We start from the raw sequence: 6,000 nt of genomic DNA on the forward strand, positions 1-6,000 counted from the left end.
AGATCTTCACGTTAATAATCACAATACACTCAGATATAACGGTCGATAACAATTCAAGAGTCAGGGAAGATAATATGTTGAAGCTTGAAATCCTTTTATCATTTACCAAAAGACTGCATGATCGTGTAGATGATGCACCAAGAACTAAACGATAGTTCAATTAAGTAAACGATTGGAGGAAGTGTTAGATGATCGCGTAGACGACAGTTGACTAAAGCTAGACTATCGTATAGACGACAGCTGAAGAGCTAAACGATCATATAGACGATTGAAAGCAGAGCTAAACGATCGTATAGACGATTGAGCGCATAGCTAAACGATCGTGTACACAATGCTATAGGAACTACACAATCGTGTAAACGATACCTTAGAAAAATCTAAACGATAGTAGAGGTAAGAAGAAAAGACACAAGAGTTTAAGTGGTTCGGCCAAAGGCCTACATCCACTGTGCAAATTGGGAGGTTCTCTTTTATTACTCTTCAAAGTATTACAGAACGAATGTCTTGCTCTCTCGATTTCTTATTCACTCTTACATTAATCTCACATTCAATTTTGTTTATATATGTGCAGGCGATTCGGTCAACGATGAAGCTCTGGTGGTTACAACACTTAACAGAAAGAGGTCGACGACGGTTCAATTGCTAGTTGCACTGTTCTACTTCTTGATTTCAAGTATTTCTGTAATAATCTCCATCTTTGTAAGCATCCAAAGTTCCTTCCCTCTTTGCTTCACTGAGCTGACTTAAGCTAACCTTTTTCAGATAACTCGAACCTGAGAAGGTCCAAGCATTTGCCAAACTTGTTTAAGGGAACAGTTTTGGTTAGCATGTCAGTTGCATTATTAGATGTATGAATCTTCACTACCTCGACTTCCCCTTTCTCAATCTCTTGTCTGATGAAATGATATTTGATGTCAATATGCTTGGTTCTATTATGAAACTATTGATTCTTATATAGGTATATTATCCTTTGGTTATCACAATAGATTCTGATTTTATTTGTGTTATGTTGAAATCGTTTAGTAAACCTTTCAGCCACAAACCTTCCTTTATAGCCTCAGGCAATGCGATGATCACAGCCTTTGTTGTGGAAAGGGCTACAACAGGTTGCAATGTAGCTTTCCAATTGATCAAATTGTTCCCCCATAGGAAAACATAGCCTAATAGGGAACATCTTTTGTCCAATTCCTCTGCATAGTCTGCATCTATATGACCATAAACTTCATCGTTGGATGACTCATTCTGTTTATATAAGGCTTTTGCCTCCTTGGATGAACATAGATACCTTAGTATCCACTTGACTCTTTACAATGTCTTCTACCGGGGTTTGCCATATACCTACTAACCATACTTGTTGCATAGGATAGGTCTGGTTTTGTAAAAGTCATAAGATACATGAGAGATCCCACTACTTGAGAATAAGGGGCAACCTTCATATGGTTCAAATGCTCTTCATCTGTGCTTTTTGGACTATTGGTAGTTGAAAGCTTGAAGTGAGGAGCAAGAGGAATACTTACTAGCTTAGCATCCTCCATCTTGAACCTCTGTAATATCTTTGAACAATATTCAGATTGACTAATAAGCAATCTGCGCTGTTTTCCGTCACTTTCTATCTTAATGCTTAGGATCCTTCTTGACTCCTCCAGGTCTTTCGTATTAAATTCTCTTTTAATAAGCATTTTCACGTGCTTCAATTCTTCTTTGGATCTCTCGGCCAGCAACATGTCTTCTACATAGAGGAGTAGATAGACCGGTTCCTTGAAGCTACTAGAATTTGTGTAAACACACCAATTAAATGAGCTTCTTTTGAACCCCATCTTGGATGATCAAAACACACCATTTGGAGCCTCTACTATTCTGAGGACAAGAGATGAGAGTGTGATCTCCTTTAGTGTTTTTGGGAGAACCGAAAGGCATAGAGTGTTTTAGAGAGAAAGTGGGAGTTCTTGGGAGAGAAACTTTTTTTGTGAACTTTTACATTGTTTTCCAGGCGCTATCTAAAATCTCAATTCAAACCAAAAATCAAGAGGGAAGAGATGGGAGTTACTCTAACTCCTATCTAGGTGATGAAGAATAACTCCCCTGTAGTGAGGAGTTGTTTTATTATAATATCAATATTATGTTCATAATATAATATTAAGTTTATATTATGGTTGATTAATTAAGTATTAATCAAAGAATCATATAATATGCACCTTAATCATATTAAAATGCAACTCTCTCATATAATTTATAGTTTTAATATGAATCTTACTCATATTAATTTTAACCTATAGCATTTATATGAATCGCATTCATATAATTAATATTTGAATCTTATTCAAATATATCACTCTCATATATTATATAGTATTAATTATAAATCATATTTATAATTAACTATATATTAGAATGTATCAATATATATTATGTCAATTTGAATCTCATTCAAATATTTATCTCTCTTATTGATTATAAGTCATATTCATAATTAATTATAATGTATCAATATATATTATATCAATTTCCTTGTATATATTATTAATTATAAATCACATTCAGACTTAACTATGTATTATAATGTATCAATATACATTATGTTTTATATTAAGCATGTTAATATAAAATTTTCTTTAAATGACTTGAACATTTCAAATTATACAAAAAACGATTATCCATTGCTTTATCCTTAGTGAGCCAGTAAGAGGGCCTAATGAATCTACAAATTAGAAGTTCTAACGATACGAGATTAATTAATTAAACTTTTTGATTAATTAACCAACATTCATTACCTGCTAGTCACTCTACTTAAGATCGATAACTGCGCTCTTCGCACTATAAATATATTTCTTGTTGGGATTGGTGTCCTAATTCTCCCAGAGTCTCGTAGTTTGTAAATTGTACACATTTATGAATAAAACAAGAGCTATTTTATTTGGCATTTACTCATATCCAATAAACAAAGCTCCATGGTTATTGTATGTAAACTTAAGCATGTATATGAAATATACAAGTGGATCATGTCTTGAGTGATAACCTAAATAGATCAGTAGTATAAGGATTAAGAAGGGATACCTGATCCTGGTGACACTATGGATACAGCCCGCTTTGTAGAGGTTTACAAGTGTTGTGAACTACTATAGATGGTAGATCCTGACCATGCATGTGGAGACATGCAAGCGGGGGTGTCCTATACAAAGAGTTTGTATAAGACCGGACCACGAAATGATTCGTTTCTTTATATAACGCCGTTGATACTTGAGACTTACATCTCATTTAAACGACCATAGGTGAGATGACCTCAATCCTGAGTGTTTTGGGAACTTCTGCCTTTGAGGGCGGTCCTTTGATTAGTATGGTTGAGAGTGGCCAGATTGTCAACTCAATATACCTATCTTTTTAGGGATTTGTTGGGAGTTGGGAACTCAGTTACACAAGATGGAATTCACTCATTCCCCGAAGCAGGGGTAAGTAGATAAATTGTTCCCTTAAGGGCTGATTCCGGGTCTTGAACATAGTGGCCACAGCTTCTCTTTGGAAGAGAAGACTTAGTCATAGTAGGACTATGACTTATTTTCATTAGAGGGATCAATGGTACTTAAGGAGTTAGATGTAACTACAGGGACATAACGGTTATTGACCCAGCTGTACTTACAAGCGATCTGTGAAGGGTTATCACACTGTTGATTGGTTGATATGGATACAAAATATATTTGCAGTAAGAATAGTGCAGTTGTCGGTCTTTAGTGAAGTGACTGATAGTTAAATAATGGTGGATCTCGTGACTAAAGAGTTTAGTCAATTATTCACGTACCGTTGGAACTTCAAGCTATAGGTCTATAAGGTCCCTTTGATAACTCAATGGATTCAAGTTGAGAATCAGTTCTTAGTGTTGATTTGAAATGTTCAAATTGACAAGAGAAAATTCGATTATATATGATATGACCGGTGTGATGTATGAGATACATCAAGTGGAAGATTAATGTAAATAGATTTACATTAAGTACCATGAAATAGAAAAAGAACTATGGTTTATATATTTCATGAGATGAAATATTAAAACTATAGGCTATAAATATAATATAGTAAGTTGGTTATCATATATATTTATAATAATATTAATTATTGGATTAATTATCTCTTTTCTCTAATAACCAATTGAGTGAGAGGTTATTGGTGATTTCATGGTAACCGTGAGATAAAAGGAAAAATGTTTTTCCTAAATTTAGTAGGTTTTGTGAGAGTTTCTATTCTCGGAAGGAAACTCATGGTTTTACTGTCAAGTGAATTTGATTCACTAAACGATAGCTGAAGAGAGACTAAATGATCGTGGAGTGACACTACACGATAGTTCACTTCGCTAGTCGTAACTAGACGATCGCGGGGCTTTTGCTATACGATAGCTTGCCTTCTTCTAAAACGATTGGGCATTTGTCTATACGATAGACTGTTGTCATCTTTCACTTGCTCAAATCGTTTACACGATTGTTACTCTTTCGGTCTCTTCCTCTAACCAAGTCCACACAGAGCCCACACTTCTTGATTCTCATATCGAGAATACCAAGGTAGCTATTGTGGTGGTGTCTTACTCAACTCGACTGAGGTTGAGGTTGAGGTTTTTTTAAGGCCGTTCGTCGGGTTCGTGATCTTGGAGATCGTTGAGTTTGTGTTCGCTGTGTTCGAGCGTTCGTGTGTTGCAGTCTTAGAGATTGAACGAGTATTTATGGTCGAGGGAGTTTGAAGATGAGTCTTAAAAGGTATGTATAATTTTTCTCTCGATCTCTTTGTTAAGCATGCTGTAATTTCGTATTGTGCATGACTTGTAAGATTCCGTTTCATGTACTGTAATTGTGTGTGTTCAATTTCGAATGGAATTTGGAACGATCATTCCGCTGCTCATGAAAATTCTCATGTCTGATTTCCTTCATTTCTATGTCCACGGATATAACTAATCAATAGTAAGTTGAGCCTACACAAATTGCTCATAAATAGTCAATCATATCATATATAATTAACCAGTTCAATTATATCATATATAATTAACCAGTTCAATTATATCATATATAATCGAACTCCCTCTTATCAATTTGAACATTTCAAACTGACTCAAAAATTGATTCTCAACTTGTATCCAAGCTACCAAGGGGATCTTATGGACCTATGGCCCAAAGCTCCAACGGTACGTGAATAGCTGACTAAACTCTTTAGCCACGAGATCCACCATCCGTTAATTGCCAGGCATTCCACTAAAGACCGACAACTGAAATCTTCTTACCACATATATATTTCTATGTCCATTGGATATAACCAATCATCAGTATGATAACCCTTCATAGATACTTTTAAGTACAGTTGGATCAATTTACTGTTTTGTCCCTATAGTTACATCTTACTCCTTAAGTACCACTGATCCCTCTAATGAACATAAGTCATAGTCCTACTATGACTGAGTCCTCTCTTCCAAATATAAGTTGTGGCCACTATGTTCAAGTCCCGGAATCAGCCCTTAAGGGAACAATCTCTCTACTTATCCCTGCATCGGGAAAGGAGTAAATTTCATCTTGTGGATTGAGTTCCCAGCTCCCAGATCAAACATGTCCCCAAAAAGGTAGGCATGTTGAGTTTGCAATCTGGCCACTCTCACCCATACTAATTAAAGGTCCGCCCTCGAAGGCAGGAGTTCCCAAAACTCTCAAGATTGAGGTCGTATCACCTATGGACGTTTAGGTGAGATGTAAGTATCTAGTATCAACAGCGTTATATACAAAATCTAGTCATCTCGTGGTTCGGTCTTATACAAACTCGTAAGTACAGCTGGGCCAATTTACCGTTTTTCCCCTGTAGTTACATCTCACTCCTTAAGTACCATTGATTCTTCTAATGAACAATACAACATAGTCCTACTTGGGAGTAATTTATCTACTTACCCTGCTTCAGGGAAGGAGTGAATTCCATCTTGTGTAGCTGAGTTCCCAGCTCCCAAATCAAATGAATCCCCGAAGTGGTAGGTTTGAGTCGGTG

This window comes from Benincasa hispida, chromosome 3 (assembly GCF_009727055.1).
Source record: "Benincasa hispida cultivar B227 chromosome 3, ASM972705v1, whole genome shotgun sequence".
NCBI lineage: Eukaryota > Viridiplantae > Streptophyta > Magnoliopsida > Cucurbitales > Cucurbitaceae > Benincasa > Benincasa hispida.